The 20,709-nt window shown below is 36.8% G+C and overlaps 1 long non-coding RNA gene across 1 annotated transcript in view; it reads right to left on the minus strand.

The window, feature by feature from the left end:
• Positions 1–1,423: 1,423 nt before the first annotated feature.
• The window catches only part of LOC133098278 (uncharacterized), a 44,834-nt gene continuing 25,548 nt past the window's right edge, over positions 1,424–20,709 (minus strand). Inside the window, exon 3 of the long non-coding RNA XR_009702132.1 lies at positions 1,424–1,569. This is a non-coding gene — a long non-coding RNA (uncharacterized LOC133098278). The remainder of the gene's footprint in view (positions 1,570–20,709) is intronic.

The raw sequence follows: 20,709 nt of genomic DNA on the forward strand, positions 1-20,709 counted from the left end.
TTTTTGAGCCTCAGTTTCCTCATCTTTAAAATGAGAATCACAGGGACTTCCCTGGTGGTGCAGTGGATGGGACTCCACGCTCCCAATGCAGGGGGCCCAGGTTCGATGCCTGGTCAGGGAACCAGATCCCACATGTATGCCGCAACTAGGAATTCACATGCCACAACTAAGGAGCCGGAGAGCCGCAACTAAGGAGCCCATGAGCTGCAACTAAGGAGCTCGCCTGCTGCAGCTAAGACCTGGTGCAGCCAAATCAATCAATCAATCAATAAATACTAAAAAAGTGGGGATCACAGTATCACTTTTCTGTCTGCTTCACAGAGTTGTTTTGAGGATGAAATGGAATACTGTGTTATGTTGCTTTTTGTAATTTTTAAAAACCAATACCAATATTAATAAAAGGCACTCTTATTTTATTTTTCATGGAAAACATTTCCAGATCATTGTATACTAGAGGTGAATTTTTCCTAAAATTATTTACAGTAAAAAAAACCCCAAACTCCCAGGCATCTGAACTTCACTCTTGAAAGTTTCTAGTGTTACTAATCTTTTCATTTCAAATAGACAGAACAGTAAGAGGAATTAGCAGATCACCCACTTTAACATTTATAGCTTATCCATGTCCTCAGCTAAAAAAACTTTGTTTTTTCTATTTATTCATCAATTTTTTCCCACTTATTGTGTGATCAGTTATTTCTTAGCTTTGAAAGATGGTGGAAAGTTCTTCTTTCCTCTTTAGAGACTTCTGATATGCCACATCCTAGGAAATAGAAATATAAGAGAAAGCTGTTAATGAACATGCAGTTACACCTAGGTGCTTCTGGGCTCTCGATCTTTCTCATAATAGTGCAACCCATTTTGGGGATGGGGATGCCTCATTGCATTTTGCTCTACCTCCTGCCCAGGACTGCTGACCAGTAGGAATAGCAGACCAGTTCAGGATGGAGACACAGGGAGCTACAGCATCACACAGCCTCAACCTGCACTGTACGGTGAATTTTGGAGGGAAGCAGAGTCTTCCATAAACACCAAATAAATTGCAGAGATAACCCACTAAGAATTAGCAATATATTCCATGAAGTAAGAAGTAAACATCACAACATAGAACAAGTGGAACAATATCCAAAGTAGGACATAACAAGGAAGAAAGAAACAGTTAGTCAAACTGGTTAAAAATTATTTAAAGAATCAATTGCTTGGCATACCTCATTAAGAGGTGGGATTGGTAACCCCTCCCCCTTAAATCTGACCTTACCTTAGTGACTCACTTGTAATTCAGAGAATGCAGCAGAAGTGACATTGTGTGATTTCTAAGGCAAGGTCAGAAAAGGCCATGTGCCTTCCACATTTCTCTCTTGGGATAAAGAAGCCATGTTCTATCATGGGATAGAAGAAGCTCTGTAAGAAATTCAACTAACTAAGAGCGCCACACTGGAGAGGGTGTGAGTAGTCAGTGGAGCTCCCAGCAGAAGTTTAGCAGCACTTGCCAGCTACATGATTGAGCCAATTTGGATGTTCAGCCAGGCAAGCCTTCAGATGACTGCAGCCTCAGTGGACATCTGAATGCACCTGCATGAGAGACCCCAAGTGAGAGCGTTTCCCAAATTCCCCACCTTTGAAATTGTGAGCAAAACCAAACCATTGTAGTTTATACTACTAAATTGTGGAATAATTTTTATACAGCAAGAATGACTGGAACAATCGTATGGCCTCATGCATTTTAAGGAAAAGTAAAAGCAAAGGTTTCAAGTGTAATTATTTTGCTATGAGAATCCCGGAGCAGGCACTCCCCTTGCCAGAACCCAATCTTCCATTTCACACATCACTCTCCCTCCCACGTTCTCCCTTGGTCACACCCTGCAGCCCTGCACCAGCCCCAAATCTTAGCAAGCCAGGGTCGTTCAGGTTTTTCCTAGACCTTTTCATTATTCTAGTAGTTTCCAGCTCTATAAAAATCTACGGTGTGAGGAATTACTGTTCAAAACTAGCAGGAGACTAGAATATGTGTTTTGCTCAAAGCCGCTGATTGGATTTTGAATTATTTTGATTCTCTCTGACGTTCCAAGAACAAGATGCTTATTTTTCCAAGATTCTTTCCTGCTGAATAATGGACTACAAATCATGGTGTAACAGACTTTTGTTGTGAACCAGCCACAGGGGCTAAACTATCCTCTTCCCTTCTTCCTTTTTGATTTTGCTCAGACTACCTTGCTTAGGTTACCTTCCATGGAGGCAGGAGGAGCATGTAAGAAGTAGATTTTTCTTGACCATTGTATAGGCTTTTCCCGTCTTGCCTCCATTACAGTGACTTACATTGCTCTGACTAAAATTTAAGGAAAATCTAATGCATGATTTAGTGAAAATTTCACAATTCATTGGCTATTTGAGGAGAAGCAGCAATACTTCCTCCCTCCCTCTCTTCCTTCCTTCATTCCTTCCTTCTTTCCTTCGTTCCTTCATTTTTGCAATTTCTTTCTTGATATAAGAGACAACTTATCACCTCTGGTATTTTCTTCTTATTTTTCCCTTTTTAAATTTTTTCCCTAGAAGTAAGTCACTTTTATTTTTTCTTATTTATTCATTCAACAAACATTTACTGAGAACCTACCATGTGCTTCCCACTGTTCTAGCTATGAGAATCCATGAGTAAACAATACAAAGTCCTTGGCCTAATGGAGATTTCATAAATTAGTGGGTGTAAAGTATTATGCAGAAGAATAAAGTAGAGTGAGAAGGGTAGGTGTAGAGATGGAGCAGAAGCTCTTCCTATTTTATTTAGGTGTGTCATAGTCTTTTTGATAAAGGAATGTTTGAGCAAAGATCTGAAGGAAATTCTGTAGGCAGAATAATGCCCCCCCCCCAAAGATTTCCATGTTCATATCTCTAAAACCATGCACATGTTAGTTACCTTACATGTAAAAGGTACTTTGCAGATATGATTAAGTTAATGATTATGAGATGGGAAGATTATCCTGGATTACCCAGGTAGGCCCAGTGTAATCACAAGGGTCCTTATAAGAGGGACGCAGGAGAGTCCATTAGGAGATGTGTATCAGAAGCAGAGTCAGAGAGATTTGAAGAGGCTATGTTGCTGGCTTGAAGTTGGAGGAAGGGATCATGAACCAAAGAATGCAAACAGCCTGTAGGATCTGAAAAAGGCATGGAAACAGATTCTCCCCTAGAGCCTCCAGAGAGGATACAGCCCTGCTGGAGCCTTGATTCTAGGACTTCTGGCCTCCAGAACTGTAAGATAATAAATTTGTGTTGTTTTTAAGTTTGTGGTCATTTGTTACAACAGCAATTGGAAACTAATACAGCAATGCAGAAGCAAGATTTGCAGGTAACCAGGGAAAGAGAAAACCCAGAGGAGAACATAGCAAGAGCTAAGGTCTTGAGGTGGCAGCATGTAGGATGGGTTGAAGAGCTGAAAGGGGTCCATGTGGTCATGAGTCAAGTGAGTTGGGGGGAGGGTGTAAGAGTGGTAGAAAGAGATGAGGCCGGAGAACTGGAGGGTGTATGGACTCGGACCTTTTCTCTGAGTGAGCTGGGAACCCCCTGACATATAAAGCATTCATTACAGCTGAAAATATACAGCCCAGTTTGTTATTTGCTCTGTTTTCCCTAATTGCCAAAGTTTCTAATTTTCATCTTATCAGACCTGTTACATTTTTCCTTTAAGGATTTCTCCATTGCTTATATGCTTAGAAATTTCTTTCACACCTTAAGACTAATTAAATAAGCAGCTGTAATTACTTCTGGTTTTTAATGATTTCATGTCTCCATTTAACTTTGTAGTCTGGTTTGTTAAGTTTTATACATAGTATTAGGTGAGGCTTTCACTTTATTATTCTTGACTTTTTTTTCCCAGTGGAAGCCAATGTTCCCAATAATATTTGTTAGATAGTTTATTATGTTCCCATGGGTGTATGATAACATTTTATAATATATTAAATTCTTATGCATACTAAAATCTGTCTCCTGACTTCACATTCTGTTCCACTGATCTATTTGTTTGTTCTGGACCAGACCCTTTAGGTCTCTAGCAAAGTGTCAAAAATATAAATGAGCAAATATTTTTTGAACAATTTGCTAAAGGTTTGGAGGTAAGAGGGAATTTGAGTCATTTGGGAAACTGAAATCAATTGTTCATATTGTTGGGGCATAGGGGGAAGGAGGGGAGAAGGTAATGGGAGGGGGCAGTGTCTGGAAATGAGGCTGGAGGCATAGGCAGGACAGGTAATTCAAGCTGAGTAATATATACTATATTACAAGGGCAACGGAAAATTATTTATTAAAAGGTTCTAAGCAGAGAAGTGACAGGATCAGATACAGCATGGGCATGCTAAGGCAACCATAGTCCAAATGAACTCAGCGGAGAGTTAGAGCTCAAAGCCAGAGGTAAGCATAGGAATTTAAATCCTCTAGAAATTTGCATGATCTTGGAAGAGAGCATTGGACCTCACCAGTGCCTTTCCAAAGGTGAGCCCAATTGACACTTGGGTCACAGGGAATTGGTAAAAAAAAAAATGGTGGCACATCCATAGTTTAAATTTTTTTTCCGTATTGGAGTAAACTCTAACCCCTAACCTCAACATTACAAATGATGCTATAGGAGAATTTTTAACGAGATGGACAACAGTTTGTGACATATTGCTAAGTGAAACTGGAAGGTCATCTCTGAGTAGTAGATTTATGAGTGATTCTAACCTTTTCTATTGCTTATTTGAAAAAATTTAAAGAATAAACTTGTTATACATTTTATAATTAAAAAGGGAAAATTTACTCTAAGAAAAAAAGACATTTGGATTCTGTATTTTCTGGATTTTTTAATGTCTGGAATGCCTGTTTTTTCTTTCACACAGGAATAACTACTCATGTGGAAATAGCATTTTTGTGCCACAACTTTACCCCCAGAAAATTCTATAGGCTTTTTCTCTATTTCCTTTTGACATTTTTTATTGGAGAGAATTTTGAGGCCAGCACGATGTTGTTTGTTGCTGGTGGTGGTGGTGGTGATTTTTAATTTTAAACATTTCCTTTGTGGGTAACATCTCTTTGTCCCTGACAAGTTATAGGATATTTATCCTTGTAATGGAAGAATTTTGACATTGGTCTGCTTTTGGTAATTTTACTTAGAACTTGTTAATTGCTTTTGATCTGAATATTCTAATTCTTATGTTCCTAAGCAGAAAAGTTATGACTTCTAAAATTGTTCTGATTTTGTTGGTGTGACCATAACTTAATCCTTTGATTAGATTTTCATCTGAGTGCTCTATATGTATAATTTCTTGCATAGTTTTTAGCTCTTGTCCTTTACAGCTACATTTTAGGAAAGCTCTTCAAGTTATTTTCCACATTTGCTTTATTTTCCATGTCATTCCTTCTCTTTAATATCTCCATTGCAGATTTTAATTCTGCTATTTCAGTGCTAGTTTCCATTTTGTCCTTCCTTATCTCAGCCCCTGTTTATCTCTAATTATTGCCCTTGCTTTCATTTTGTTGCATTCTTACTTGTCTCCATTCTCTCTCTTTTACACTCACTATGTCCTCTTGGGCCCTATTTAGGATTGCCAAGTTTTCTAAAATTCCCCTGTGATTCCTGCCAAATATCATTTTCAAAGATAGGTAGGTGTCTTTTAGGTTATCAGAGTGATATTATCTTTTCCTCATGATACATTACTTTTTTACATAGGGCCTATTTACATTTTTCTTCTGTTTTTTAAAAAAATTGAAAATTAAAAATTTTACAAAAATTAAATTAAAATATTTAAATTAAAAACATTAAAATGTTTAATTGAAAGACTTAAATTTTCACTTAAAATTGAAATTAAAATTTTTTTCTTCTTTTTTTTAAAGCATGATAAGACCTATTCAGACTTGGTATTTATGTCATCAGCAAGATAAGTGGCTTTCCCTTGAGTCTTTTTTTTTTTTTTTTAATTGGGGTTTAGTTGTTTTACAATGTTCTGTTAGTTTCTACTGTACAATGGGGTTCCCTGTGCTATACAGCAGGTTCTCATTAGTTAACTACTTTATACATATTAGTGTATATATGTTAATCCCAATCTCCCAATTTATCCCATCCCCCTTTTCCCCCCTTGGTGTCCATACGTTTGTTCTCTACATCTGTGTCTCTATTTCTGCCTTGCAAACCGGTTCATCTGTACCATTTTTCTAGATTCCACGTATATGCATTAATATACGATATTTGTTTTTCTCTTACTTCACTCTGTATGACAGTCTCTAGGTCCATCCACATCTCTACAAATGACCAAATTTCATTCCTTTTTATGGCTGAGTAATATTCCATTTTATGTATGTACCACATCTTCTTTATCCATTCATCTGTCGATGGACATTTAGGTTGCTTCCATGACCTGGCTATTGTAAATAGTGCTTCAGTGAACATTGGAGTGCATGTGTCTTTTTGAATTATGGTTTTCTCTGGGTATATGCTCAGTAGTGGGATTGCTGGGTCATATGGTAGTCCTATTTTTAGTTTTTTAGGAATCTCCATACTGTTCTTCATAGCAGCTGTATCAACTTACATTCCCACCAACAGTGCAAGAGGGTTCCCTTTTCTCCACACCCTTTCCAGCATTTATTGTTCGTAGATTTTCTGATGATACCCATTCTAACCAGTGTGAAGTGATACCTCATTGTAGTTTTGATTTGCATTTCTCTAATAATTAGTGATGTTGAGCATCTTTTCATGTGCCTCTTGGCCATCTGTATATCTCCTTTGGAGAAAGGTCTATTTAGGTCTTCTGCCCATTTTTGGATTGGGTTGTTTGTTTTTTTGATATTGAGCTGCATGAGCTGTTTGTATATTTTGGAGGTTAATCCTTTGTCTGTTGATTTGCTTGCAAATATTTTCTCCCATTCTGAGGGTTGTCTTTACGTCTTGTTTATGGTTTCCTTTGCTGTGCAAAAGCTTTTAAGTTTCATTAGGTCCCATTTGTTTATTTTTGTTTTTATTTCCAATACTCTAGTAGGTGGGTCAAAAAAGATCTTGCTGTGATTTATGTCCAAGAGTATTCTTCCTGTTTTCCTCTAAGAGTTTTACAGTGTCTGGTCTTACATTTAGGTCTTTAATCCATTTTGAGTTTATTTTTTTGTATGGTGTTAGGGAGTGTTTTAATTTCATTCTTTTACATGTATCTGTCCAGTTTTGCCAGCACCACTTATTGAAGAGACTGTCCATTGTATATCCTTGCCTCCTGTGTCATAGATTAGTTGACCATAGGTGTGTGGGTTTATCTCTGGGCTTTCTATCCTGTACCATTGATCTATATTTCTGTTTTTATGCCAATACCATACTGTCTTGATTACTGTAGCTTTGTAGTATAGTCTGAAGTCAGGGAGACTGATTCCTCCAGCTCTGTTTTTTTTTTCTCAAGATTGCTTTGGCTATTCGGGGTCTTTTGTGTCTCTATACAAATTTTAAGATTTTTTTGTTCTAGTTCTGTGAAAAATGTCATTGGTAATTTGATAGGGACTGCATTGAATCTGTAGATTGCTTTGGGTAGTATAGTCATTTTCACAATATTGATTGTTCCAGTCCAAGAACATGGTATATCTCTCCACCTGTTTGTGTCTTTTTTGTGCTATCTCATTACGTGCCTCAGCCAAAATATCATTATGTTCTGTACATTTGTAGAGTGCATTCTGCTGGAATGAATCATGCTTTTCTCTTAGCTCCTTTTTCTGAACCCAAGAGCATGTGAAATATCACAGCCTGTGTTGTATATTCTTACCAAGGTCCTTCCCATTTCTGCCTTTGCTATAGATGTCTCCTTGTATGGAGCCAGAGAAAGAGACTAGAAGAAGGATGAAGTGTCTCCACTGTCATCTTTCAACTCAGCAGAGCCCTTTCTTTCACATAATTAAGCTTGAGAATCCCTGAATTATCTTTACTCAATCCAGCTCCATCGAAGTTTTAAGTTGGTGGAAATTGCTTTCCTTCCACACATTTCTATTATATTGTCTATTAATCTTATTGCTGGTTTCATCGTTTTCTGAATCTTCATCAGAATGTTAGTGTGTATTTAGGAAAAGTTGCTGCAGAAGTTGCTTAGCAGTACCATTTTATACCAAAGCCTTATATTTCCCTCTATTTGGTGGAAATATTTAAGTCTTTTGTTCAATTGAAATATTTTTTTCTCAACATTGTTTTCTCATATAATTCCTTATTCTACTACATCCTTTTAATGTCTCAATTATTCTTTCTTTTCATTTCCTTTTAAGTCTCTTAAAATCCTTTTTGGAATTTGGAGGGACATAAATAATGAATACATAAAATGAATTTTTATTTTTAAAAAAGTAGCCAAATCACTAATATTAAAATAATACATAACTTCAAAAATTAATAAGACTCACAATTTCCAAGCCAGGTTGTGAACACTGAATGCTTCCTGTATATTATTAAGTTGATTGTCCACTCAGCGAGCTAGGTAAACACTATCATGTTTATCTCTGTGCCAAGAATAAAGAACTGCAACCCATAGAAGAATTATTATTTTGATGTTTATGCTGCACTGTTTTTTTGAAGCAGCTCCTGTTTGTTTACAGACTTTTCATTCATTTTGAAATAGTCCCTGAAGAAGGAAGGAAGTGTTTCTATCTCTTTAGACCATGGGTTGTCTGGGGCTTATAGATGGAGAGACAGGCATTCTTGATTATATGTTTTCCAGCCCATATACATCTCCAAATTCTCTGTTTTTTCTCTGTGTCATGCTGCCTCAGTATTACCAAATAGTTCTGTCCCAATAACAAGGATGGTCTCTCTACTACAATCTGCAGAGATACAGTATACTGTAATAGTTGTGATCAGTTGCAAACATTTCGGGTACTGCCATAGTTTCCATGAAATTTTATTCTGTCCAAATTCTCAAAAGTATAATATATGACCAGAAAACATTTCAAGACTAAGGGAGAATTCCACTTAGTTTTCTAACTGTGTAAAATAATCTCATTTTCCCAGAATTGTTCAAGAATGCAAAAGGATATAGATTATTTCTTAAGACATGTGTGCTCCATATACCATGAGGGACTCTCTATCCTCAAAAATAAACAAGGATAGTGAATAATTTCTTCTACTTTTATAAATATTTAATCTGGCATCCCTAAATAACAGATTAGACTGGTGAAAGTTGATGTGATTGTTACAACTCTCAGTGAAAATTGTTGAAGAAGTTGATGTTTAAGGTTCATATGTTGCTGGAGTGTATGTAACACATGGAGTTAATCTTTGCTGTCAGACATATTTTGGGTGTTGTCATGCTTAACAAGCGTGTGCACACTCTTTAGCTTGGGTCTTCTTCATGTTCCTGGTCTCTGTCTTTTGTAAAGAATGTTGTTAATGCTCAGCCGGAAAGCTTTGCCACTGAAAAAGATGGTAGACCACTGGAATTTCCCTCTAACAAGACAAAATTGAAGTTGTATTATTCTGTAGCTCCTTCCACAGAGCTGAGTTATCGAGGAACTGAAAACACCCCGTAGAGCCTAAGGACCCTATAGTTTACTTTCAGATAATGCTACTGAAGAAATACCTATCTCTCTCTCCCTTTTTCTTCCTTCCTTCCTCCCTCCCTCCCTCCCTCCCTCCCTTCCTTCCTTCCTTCCTTCCCTCCTTCCTTCCCTCCTTCCCTCCCTCCCTCCCTCTCTCCCTCCCTCCCCCCTTTCTTCCTTCCTTCCTTTCTTTCTTTCTTTCGAGAGAGTTTGCACAAAATACTACATAGAGAAGGATAATTTTAGAGTGTGGTTGATTTAAAACAGTAACTTATCTATTTGCCTAATTAAACTGATTATCAAGTCATTTAAAATTTTTGTCTCCTTTATTTTGGTGAACAAATATAGCCTTTTTCCCATGTTGTGCCCCAGACTTATCATCAATTTTTACTGCCAATGAATGTTGCTGCACGTGTATTCTCCCTCCCATTAGTGTATGATTATAGACATTATACAAGATGTGATAGGAGAATATTATTCTGGTCCATGTCTTCACTGTGTCCTATAGGTGAGAAGAAACATTAAAAAACTAATAGATCAGAGACAGAGCATTCAGAGTAAACATGGGAGGTCATAAAAAATGCCAGCAAGAGAATATGAAGCAATCATTCACACTACCATAAACATTCCTTCCACACCTCTCGGTACAGTAGATTTTTATGGACTTCACTTGGCTGAATTGGTTAGTATACAGTAGTGGTGAAGAGTCTGGAATCAGACTGTCCAGGTTCCAATCCCAGCTCTACCACTTCGTAGCTGTGTGATCTTGGGCAGGTTGCTTAACCTTTTTTTAGTGGTAGCAGCAAATGCTAGACTGATCCTCTGGTGGTACCTGGTCTGGGGTTAGTCTGTTCAGCCTCCCTACTTCCTGCTGTTTCTTGTGCCTGCTTCTCCAAGCTTCTCAGCAATTTTAATAAAGCTCTTATCATGTTATTCAGCCATAATTTATTCTGTTGCTTACAACTAATGACTCAATGTACACAGCCATCTAGAAGCCGTGTGACCATACATTTTAGTTTCCTTCCGCTACCTAGTTTCCACTATATATATTGTTCAGAAGTGGACACCTAACACTCCAGGCCACTGCTACATGCCAGCCAGCAGTTCAGTGTTTGCAGTGTTATAAGCTTTATCTTATAAAATAACAGTCTGGAATTACTTGATATTTCTTTTACCCATTCTCCCAGCAAGTGTTATTGAATAAGTAGTACTATTGAATAAATAATAGCTAGACCCAGTGCTAGGTCTATGCTAGGTGTTAAAGTTGCATTAATTTAAAATGAACTTTTATTGCACCCATAATATAGTAAAATATTCTTTTCATTAAAAATCAGAACGTTACCGATTAAAGACTAAGTCCCTTTTGACCAACCCCATTCCTGTTCCTCTCCACACCTTCTTACATGTAAAATTATTTCACTTTTAGAGTAACTTTCTACAATAGATACCTTTTTTCTACATGTAAAAAACAATAAAACTATATGGAAAATAGAAAACCACTCTATGTGTTCTGGGTATAAGGATTTAATATAGGTTTTAGTGACCTTCACAATCATTGGACCATAAGAAGAACTGGAGGAATGAAGGGCATGCTACTTCTAAAGGGCTTTATCAGTTAGAGGGATTGGTTGTATGCCACAGAAATGGACTCTGGCTGATTGAAGCAGAAAAAGACTTTATTAAAATTGCTCAGAATGTTGAAGTAATAGGGGGATCTTCCAGGTATCATTTTCTGAGCAAAGGACAGTTCAGAAATGTACACTAACCAGTTCAGGATCTGGGAAGTCCATCTGCATCAGAGAAACAGTATGTCTCTCTGCCTCAGACACAATACCAAGTGGAGATGTGCTACCTGTGTGCCTGTGCAGTCATGGTGGGGTGGCTAATCCTGCCACCTTTGGATTCCAGGTGCCATTCTTCTTGCAAATCGACCCCATCTTTCACTACTCCTCATTCATTCATTCTACCAAAATCTCATTCTCCTTTTAGCATTCCTGTGGAAAAAGGACCTGGGGGAAATCCTGGAATCATGAAGATGCACTGGGATGAATGCAGAGATTGACAGAACAGTCCAGAGACCTTAGCAATACCGTACAATTAATATTTCTTATTAATGTACAGTCTCCACTGAAAGCATTGAGTCATCAGTAGACACTTTTGTACCATTGCTCTAGGGGAATTTCTTGTCTCTGTCCCATGAATCCCACTGGATCATTCTTGTTTTTTTTTTTAATGATATTGAAACATTGCTCTGACTTTAAGTACCATAATATTTAACAGTGAGAGTGAAACAGGATCAGAACAAGAACTGTTGATACTACAATTAGCATACAATACTGTAGAGGAATTATTGCCAATGCAATAATATCCAAGCAGTCTGGGAACCCTTAGGAACTCTTCACCTTCATATCTTCTAGATTGGCTATAAAAGATTTATAAATAAGGTAACTCTTTGTCTGTTTCTGCAGGAATGCCCTGGTTTACAGTTGTTGTCTCAGTGCAGTTATCAATAGTGTCCCTGTTTGAATGATAAATTATATAATCACCCTGTTTATAAAAATCTCCCTCCCTCTGGAAACCATTATTCCAGTAAATCTCTATAGATTTTAAAATCCCTAACTACTTTAACCTATATTGCCTGGTGTTTGGGGCACATGTTTTCTGATTTTTTTTCTTTGTTTTCCACTCATGCCTTTTAAAATAATACTTTGGGTTTCCCTTTTCCTCTTAAGCACACCCTTATCTGGGACGCTGACTTTGGTTACCTTTTCCTCTATGAACTAGCAAACAGGCTAGTAATTAGAATCCCTGATGGCCCATACCCCAAGTCACGATCTTGGCACATTGTGGAAATTTGTAACGGTTAGGGGAAAACTCATGATGTAATAATGTTAAGGAAAAGAAGAAGGATATAAAACTATTTCCATGTGTGGTACTAATTATGATTTTTTAATAGCCATGACTGGAAACATAGTAATTTGAACTGGTAACAGTTCATATCACTTCATGGGAAGATTATGAATCAAATATTATTTTGTCTTTATTTGTACAAATTGTTTTTATTCCACATTTCATACAAGGGCATATCATATTTTATAATCAGCAAAAGAATATAAAAATAATGCAGTAGTGTTAGTTGTCCCTTTTGCCTTAAGGAGTTCAATGTCCAGAAAGGTCTAGAGGTGTCCCATCAACCTTTTGGTAGATGGATTTTAGATTAGTGACAAACCCCTCCACCTTTCCGTATTAACATATGAAAAGAGGCTCTGAAAGACAGCTTTTCAGAGCTTCTCTATAGTGTTTCCTCCAGAGGAAGTAGTCAGGGTCTCTGTTATAATTTGGAAAGCCTCTCATTAGAGACTGTCAGGAACTCCTAAATTTGTCAAGCTTTGCATTAACCTGTTCACAGTGAACCCAAGGAATTTTGACTGGACTCGATGGCCAGTTCTAGGCCCATCTGATATTTCCTCTTCATATTCCAAACACAGGTTATATTGTCTAATCCAGATGTAAAACAATAAGTAAAGCATTGTGGATAATCTCTGAGGAACTTGATTTACCAGTGTATCCTTGTGAGAATTCCCATCTTTTCAGAGGTGGCCAGCATGATGTTGTGAAAAGAACATGTCTTTCCAAGCCAGGTTGACCTGGGTTTGAATCTTTAATCCACCACTAATTTACTAGCTTTGTGTCTTTGGACAACTTTTTTTTTTTTTTAAACCATTTTGACTCTTTTTTCTTAGAATAATCACAACGTCTCATTGATTGTTGGGAACTTAAAAAAAAATTTTATTTTAATTGAAGTATACTTGATTTACAACATCGTGTTAGTTTCAGGTATACAGCATAGCGATTCAGTTATATATATACATATACATATGTATATATCTATTATTTTTCAGGTTCTTTTCCTTTATAGGTTATTAAAAAATATTGAGTATAGTTCCCTGGGCTATACAGCAGGTCCTTGTTGGTTATCTATTTTATGTATAGTAGTGTGTATAGGTTAATCCCTAACTCCTAGTTTATCCCTCCCCCCAACCCCCTTTCCCCTTTGGTAACCATAAGTTTGTTTTCTATGTCTGTGAGTCTCTTTGTTGAGAACTTTTTAAAGGTGTCTTCTGTGGCGCCAGGTTTACAAATAGTTTACTCAAGCGGCTGGGATGCAAAGATTGGCAAGTGTCCTAATTTTCAGTTAATTTTCCACGAGTGCAGTGGCAGATCCTGCCCAGAGGGTGGCAGTCTTACTTCCAAACGCCAGGTGGAGAGACGGGACTGGCAAGTAGAGTCAGTCCATTGGTGCTATTGCTTTGGCTTTTGTTGCGTGTCATTGCTGCTGTAAGGCTGGTCCTGCTCAGCAAGATGGATGCCTGTCTGCAGTTGAGGAAATGTTCTTGAAGGCCTGGATTCCTGCCAGCACTGCAGTGGTTCCTGGCTGCACTGCCATGTTCTGAGCTTGGACACTGTTCTTCAAAAAGCTCAACATTAGGCCAGAGTGGCTGAGCCTGTAGGGCATCCTCTCTCAGCCACCCACTGTCTTTCTCCTTAAAACCTGGGCTTGTCTTGAGGCTGTACCACATACTCAAGAAAGGCCAGTCTTTTTTTTACCCCTCAGTGATTTCTCCTTTGGTGAACTCATTGTCACTTTCTTCCAGCGTCTCTTGCTTAATGGCACCCTGGTTCATCCCAGAATTCCCTGGTCTTTGATTTTGGGGGAATAGGAGTTGCAGTCTCATCCTTTCCTCTTTGAAGATTCTGGGCTTCTTACGCAAGTTGATACACTCTCTACCTAGAACTTTCACTGAGGGGGTGTGACCTTTCCCCAGGTGAAAAGTGGCCGCTGGCTTTATATTTGCTGAATCAAGAGCAGCCACAGAACTGAACTTTCACAGAATACAGACCAGCTCCTAGGGGACTACTTTCTAGGTCTTTTCTTAAACCGAGAGATCACTCCAGAATAAAAACCAAACAAAGCAAAATCCAGGTGCCTCATCAGTTGCCCCTGTCAGTTATTATATTTTGTAAGTTCTAAGACAACATGGACAGTGAATGCAGCATTATTTTTTGTTCCACTAAAAAACAAAAAACAAAACATAACAAAAAAACAAACCACAAAAGCAAACAAGCAAACAAACAAAAACCTTTGCCAATTAAACTATGAAGCATCATTGATTGTAAGACTCATCCCAATTTGAGATGTTAAAATATGAAAACCAAACCAAACCATACCGAAACGACAAAACCAAACCTGGGTCTTAGAGTTGATGAAAAAACAATAGATGATTTTCCCATCAGTGGGAATTAAAGAACAACTCCCTCCCACCCCTCACCATCTTAGTGGTTAGGAGACTAATCAGGCCAGACGGTATCCTGTAAATTCAGAGGGAGGTTAAAAGGTTTGGAATAAGCAGGTGAGGAGGAAGGAGTAACAAGGTGGCTTTACTTGGTCTGCATTAAATGCAATCATGTTAAATTCATGAGTGAGAAACCCCCTGCTTTAAGCCTTTGTTTTAAACTTGGAATATATATACATTTCTTTCTTCTTTCCATCTGGACTTAGTTGAAGCCTCAGGTCAAGCCAGCTTGAAAAAAAATACAGCGCAGCTACCTTCTACAGTATGACATCATGTCTCCAGTGTTTCTCATTATAAAGTTGAGTTTCAGTTGTTAAAATCATACTCTCCTCACCCCTCTTTGTTTTCTTCTTCCCCTCTCCTTCAACAATTTCATCCTGATGGAGCTCCATTGTTTTTATAGCTGAACTACAACTGTTTTGTGCCAGGTACACAAAGTTATTAACCTGACATTGGGAAAACACATCTTATGACTAAGAATTCAGCTTCTATAATTTTTAACTCTACAGAGTTTTTATTTTTTCACCAGCTGCCGTTCTACATATTATTTTCAAGTTCCAGTTTTGAACTACATGCAAGAGGTTATATTTTATAAAATGAACAACTTTGGATTCGCTAATAAAAAGCATCACATAATTTTTTAGGGACCCATGTGAAGTTGTAACATAGATTATACAATTTTATTAAAAAATATAAAATGAATAGTGACATAGTTTAAAAAATTTAAAAATAGTGGAAACATGCTGCAATAATGGAATGATGCTCCACTGGAAAATATAGAAACGGTGCATAAAAATTTTGGCTACAATGTACAGTAGTTTCTAAAATCTTAATTTAAAACCAATCAAGTTATATTATTATAAAATACATTGTTGTAAAAAAATTTTTAGGAACAAGAATTTATAGTGAAACTATAACTTGAAATATAGTCCAGTTATTATTAATATTATTTGAGTAATTATAGCCCCTAATATTTTATTAAAGAGGCATATTTGTGCAAGGTACTTATTAATGCCAGTGAAAAATAGCAAACTAGCCATTTCTAAGATACGTTATATTTTACAGAATTATGGCAATGAGATACGTGAAGCTGTCATCTACCACCACTCTGCCATCTCTAAGCATCTATTCAGAGAGAAGTTGTAGAAAACTGGAAAATGAGTAAAAGGAAACTAGCAGAGGTGTGGATCCTGGGAGGAATGTAACTGACAGGCAGTGTTTTATCTAAGAATAGACAGGAGGAAACAGGAGAGCTGATTTATAAATAGGTATAAAACTTTGTACCCTACAAAGAAAACACATTTTTTTTCAGTATCTGTGGATATTTAAAAATTACAGAATCATGTATTAAGGTATAAAAATTGTCAATAAATTAGAAAACTAGAAGTAATTCCAATCCCATTGTTTTACCCACTGCAAAAATATTAGAAATTAAAAATAAAAAATTTAAATAACAAATCAGCTCACTGGAAATATTTTTAAAACTCTCTGTGGCAGATACTGTGATATTGTTCCCTGTTTATCTGTTTTTTCATTTTACATGGTAATAGAATTTTTAATTGGGCATATGGCCAACCGAGAAAAGACTACATTTCCCAGGACCCCTTGAGTCTAGATGCAGCCGTGTGACTAAATTCTAATGTGGATGGTAGTGATAGATGCAAATCCATTCCTTCCCCCTTATTCTTCTTCTGTGGGTTGGAATGTGGATCTGAAATCATGATGTGGAAATGGCCTACTGTGGAAACTGGTAAGATATCAAGATTGGAAAAGACTGAGATGCCCTCCACCATGGACTGCCTGCATGGACATTTACTTTATTTTAGCCACTCTCACAGCAGCCAAACCTGATTTCTAAGTAATATGTCTCTGTTCTTGAGTTAAGTAGGAAAAACACCTGAAGCTGAGATGATTGAAAATGATGATGAGAACACTGAATATATAAGAACTTACATATTTGAAGCTAAAAATATGACCAGAATGCATTCTTTCAGTGCATTTCTAGTAAATCAGAAAGAATTAAAATTAGCTAATATCATTAAAGAGTTGTAAAATAATCAAATTAAGGGAAGCAAGAGAAAAGGATTAAAGATAAAATCAGAAATTAATCCAGACAGATAAAAAAGAGAAATTGGCAATAAAGTTCATCATATAGAGAACATAGTATTATGAATTAAAATGGGCTCTAACTCAAATAATAGAGTTATAAAAATCTAGAAGAGAATATGATATTTAATACTAATAGGTATGAAAACTGGCAGTTTTGGAGGAAAGTGTATTTTGTTCAAATTGAGTCAGGATACAGAAAAATTGAATAGACAAATAACCTTCAAATTAACTGAAAATGTTGCAGAAAGAATTATTTCCGAGATGGATAAAGACCTGAGTCATTTTTATGTGTGAGTTTTTCAAACTTTCTGATAACTGGTGATTGCCACAATACATGACATATATGACATATTCTATAGTACTACATAAAAGTAAGGAAAGTGTCCCAATTTATTGTACAGCACTAGCTAAACACTGATACCAAAATCTGACAAAACTTACAGACAAAATTAAAACTCTACATTTATGATCACTGAAGCAAAACTTCCTAAAATACTTACCACAGGGGGAAAAGTTTTACATTTGAAATTGCAGAGGCAAAAAAAGCTACCGAAAATTCTTATAAAAGAAAAAAATAAGGGGAATTCCCTGGGGGCCCAGTGGTTAAGACTCGGGCTTTCACTGCCGAGGGCCCTGGTTCGCTCCCCGGTGGGGGAAGTAAGATCTCACAACCCGCACGGCGTGGCCAAAAAAAAAAAAAAAAGACAAAAAATAAAACTATATTTATAACTATATTGGGACTTCCCTGGTGGCGCAGTGGTTAAGAATCTGCCTGCCGGGCTTCCCTGGTGGCGCAGTGGTTGAGAATCTGCCTGCCAATGCAAGGGACACGGGTTCGAGCCCTGGTCTGGGAGGATCCCACGCCGCGGAGCGGCTGGGCCCGTGAGCCACAACTACTGAGCCTGCGCGTCTGGAACCTGTGCTCCGCAACGAGAGGCCGCGATAGTGAGAGGCCCGCGCACCGCGATGAAGAGTGACCCCTGCTTGCCGCAACTAGAGAAAGCCCTCGCACGGAAACGAAGACCCAACACAGCCAAAAATAAATAAATAAATAAATAAATAAAAAAGAATCTGCCTGCCAATTCAGGGGACAAGGGTTCGAGCCCTGGTCCGGGAAGATCCCACATGCCGCAGAGTAACTAAGCCTGCAAGTTACAGCTACTGAGCCTGTGCGTCTAGAGCCCATGCTCCCCAACAAGAGAAGCCACCGAAACGAGAAGCCCACACACCGAAACGAAGAGTAGCCCCTGCTCTCCCCAAGTAGAGAAAGCCACCCGCAGCAACGAAGACACAATGCAGCCAATAAATAAATAAATAAATAAATAAAATTTCTAAAACTATATTTACAACTATAGAGGGAAAAAAAACCTACCTAAATTCTTTACAAACCAAATGTAGAACTACATTAAAAGAAATACGATTTCTAGGAATATGGAATAATTTAAAACTAGAAACTCAGCATAATGGCATGGCATCATTAGATCAAAGGAGGAAAACCATTCTTGAGATTAATTTTCTTTACTTGGAGATGCAAAATTTTATATCCATTCAAAACAAAATTCAAGGAAAACTAAGGATGGATGGGTAATATCTTAATCTGATAGTAAATGTCTCTCTCAAACTAGCACCAACATCATACTTACTAGTAAATGCTAAAGGCATTTTATCAAGTCTACAAAGAGGACAGGAATAGTAACTTTCATCACTTTTTTTTCTCTCTGTTTTATTGAGATATAAATGATGTACAGCACTGAATAAGTTTATTCATCACTTTAAAAAATAATATTTTGGCAGTTTGAGCTAAGAACAAGGCTATATTATCAATCTTTCTCAGTGATATTCTCAGTGAAAAGAAACAAAAATGATAATAACAAAAAAATCCTAGAGAGAAAAAATAATGGAAATATAGAAGTCCAGTTAAAATAACTATACTATTGTTTTCCTATACATATGGAAAAATATATAATTAAAATTTCTACAAAAATATATAATTAAAATTTAACTTAAGGGAAAACAATATAATAAGAGAGAGAATATTCAAATAAAAATTAATAAATGGAAAAAAAAGAAAAAAATTACTAAATGGAGATGTAACATGTTTTTGATAGGATGACCCAACATATCATCAGTTCTCCTCAGGTTAATTTATGTATTTAATGTGACTCTAAGCAAGACCCCAACATGGGTATTCTGGGCTTATCAATTTTTTTTTTTGGTGGAAGTATATAAAGCCAAGAATATTCAATATATATGCATTAAACATTCTTAAACATTATTTTTGTTGAGGTGTAATTAATACAGTAAAATATCCAGTTCTTGGTTTTACAGCTCAATGAAGTTTTACAATGTATATACCCTTTGTGACAACCACATAAGATATAGAACATTTTCATATCCCTAGAAAATTTCCTCATGCTCCCTCCCAGTCAACAGCCCCAGTACAAAGGTAATTACATTATTTCTATCATCATAGATTAGTTTTGCCTAGTAATGAATTTGCATAAAAATGGGATCTTACAGTAGATGCTCTTTTGTGTCTCTTTTTGACATTTATCCATGTAGTTAAGTATATCAGTTCTTTTTTATTGCTCTGTAATAGTCCATTGTATGGCTATAGCACAACTTGTTTCTCCATTCTCCTATTGATGGACATTTGGTTACTTCCAGTTTTGGGCTATTAAGAATAAAGCTGCTATAAACATTCTTGATCAAATCTTTTTTGTGGCTATATGCATTCATTTCTCTTGGGTATATACATAGGAAGAGAATTGCTGGATCACAGGGTAAATGAATGTTTAACTTGATTAGAAACTGATATATATTTTTCCAATGTGATTTTCACCATTTTTTCACTTCCGCTAGTGTTGTGTGTGAAGGCCAGTTGCTCTACTTTCTCATCAGCCCTTTTTATTATCAGTCTTCTAATTTTAGCCATTTTCATGGTGTGAAATGCTATCTCGCTGTTGTTTTCATTTTAATTTTCCTAACTGTCTTAGTCCACTGAGGCTACTATAACAAAAACACCATAAACTGCATGTCTTAAATCAAAGCATTTTTAAATTTCTTTTTTTTTCCTTAAAAATTTTATTATATAATTCCATTTATATGAAATGTCCAGAAGGGGCAAATCCATACCGACAGAAAGCGGTTGGTGGTTGCCAGGAACTGGGGGAAAAGGGGAATGGGCAGTGACTACTAACAAGCATAGGGTTTCTTTTTGGGGTGGTAAAAATGTTTTAGAGTTAGACAGTGGTGATGGTTGCACATCCTCGTGAATATACTGAACTCCACAGAATTATACACTCTTTAAAATGGTGAATGTTAAGGTGAATATTTTCTCAATGAAGAAAATGAAAAAGACAAATATTGTATATTAATGCATATATGTGGAATCTAGAAAAATGGTATAGATGATCCAATTTGCAAAACAGAAATAGAAACACAGATGTAGAGAACAAATGTATGGACACCAAGGGGGTAAAGGAGTGGGGGGAAGGATGAATTGGGAGATTGGGATTGACATATATACATTATTGATACTATGTATAAAATAGGTAACTAATGAGAACCTACTGTATAGCTCAGGGAACTCTACTGAGTGCTCTGTGGTGACCTAAATGGGAAGGAAATCCAAAAAAAGAGGGGATATATGTATACGTATAGCTGATTCACTTTGCTGTACAGTAGAAACTAATACAACATTGTAAAGCAACTATACTCCAATAAAAATTAATTA

This window comes from Eubalaena glacialis, chromosome 9 (genome assembly GCF_028564815.1).
Source record: "Eubalaena glacialis isolate mEubGla1 chromosome 9, mEubGla1.1.hap2.+ XY, whole genome shotgun sequence".
Lineage (NCBI taxonomy): Eukaryota > Metazoa > Chordata > Mammalia > Artiodactyla > Balaenidae > Eubalaena > Eubalaena glacialis.